Source organism: Canis lupus, chromosome 12 (genome assembly GCF_011100685.1).
Source record: "Canis lupus familiaris isolate Mischka breed German Shepherd chromosome 12, alternate assembly UU_Cfam_GSD_1.0, whole genome shotgun sequence".
NCBI lineage: Eukaryota > Metazoa > Chordata > Mammalia > Carnivora > Canidae > Canis > Canis lupus.
The window spans coordinates 61,856,769-61,857,942 of record NC_049233.1 but is presented as its reverse complement, the minus strand read 5'-3'; the positions used below and the strand labels follow the sequence as shown (position 1 = coordinate 61,857,942).

The window sequence follows — 1,174 nt, the reverse complement described above, 5'->3', positions numbered from 1 at the left end:
TGATCTCTGCTTCTGTATTATTGTCATCCCTCTTCCTTAGCCACTCGCTTTTAAGCCATGTTGTAGTCATTGTCATAAACAATCACTGTATGCGCTCTATAATCCCGATGTCAAATACCTCATTCTCTGCCAACACTGTTCTGTCTTCCAGTTCATTACCTCTAGTAGCCCAAATGCAGGTCCTCTTCTTTTTCTTATTTATCCAGCATAAACTCCATGACTTACAGTTACTCAGTTCTCTCCTTGCTTCAGTTCTTCTTACTTCATGCTCTTCTCGTCACTAAACCAACCAAAATTTGTTCAAATAAAAGCTCTTGTTCTCTTTTCCAATTACTGTGGCACAAGAAGCCATGAGCATCAAAGTCTCCTGAGACACCCTGTATTAGGTGGTGCAGGAAGGCCTGCATGGGGACCAGTACAAGTGCCAGCAGTTTTTGGAGACGGTGGAGCTGCAGATGAGCCTGAAAACTATGACCCTCAGAAGGACAAATGTTTCTCAGGCACCATCAGGCTTAGGGCCACACGTCGCCCCCCAAGTTCTCCAAATGTGTTTCAGGAGATCAGCAGCACTGATGAGGCCAAGTGAGTGGGTATTCCCTACATGAACATTGAGGTACTAAAGAAACTCAACAGGAATAAAAAAAAATTAGTCAAGAAGCTGGCCAAGAAGTATGATGCCTTTTTAGCTTCAGAATCTCTGATCAAGCAGATCCCAGGAATCCTGGGTCCAGGCCTGAATAAAGCTGACAAGTTCCCTTCCTTGCTGACCCACAATGAGAACATGGTGGCCAAAGTGGATGAAGTGAAGTCCACCATCAAATTCCAGATGAGGAAGGTTCTGTGTCTGGCAGTGGCTGTTGGCCATGTGAAGGTGACGATGATGAGCTTGTGTACAACATCCACTTAGCTGTCAATTTCCTCATGTTGTTGCTCAAGAAAAATTGGCAGAATGTCTGGGCCTAACTATTGTGCTGTATTTCTCTAGTCCAATTAATCCCCCACTCGTAAACAAGAGGATTTCTAACTCCTCTTGCACAGACCTCTAAAACCATTCAACCACCCTCCCTTTCAGCTAATGAGCTTGATCTCTATGTTATGGGAAAAAAAATAGAGTCAGAAGATAGCTCATCCACTCTTACCACAGTTACCCACCCATGCCCACTGACTCTGTTTT

The 1,174-nt window shown here is 44.2% G+C and overlaps 1 pseudogene; it reads left to right on the top strand.

Moving 5' to 3' along the window:
* Nucleotides 1-470: 470 nt before the first annotated feature.
* Nucleotides 471-963, top strand: LOC100683149 (annotated as a pseudogene).
* The last annotated feature ends 211 nt before the right edge of the window (nucleotides 964-1,174 follow it).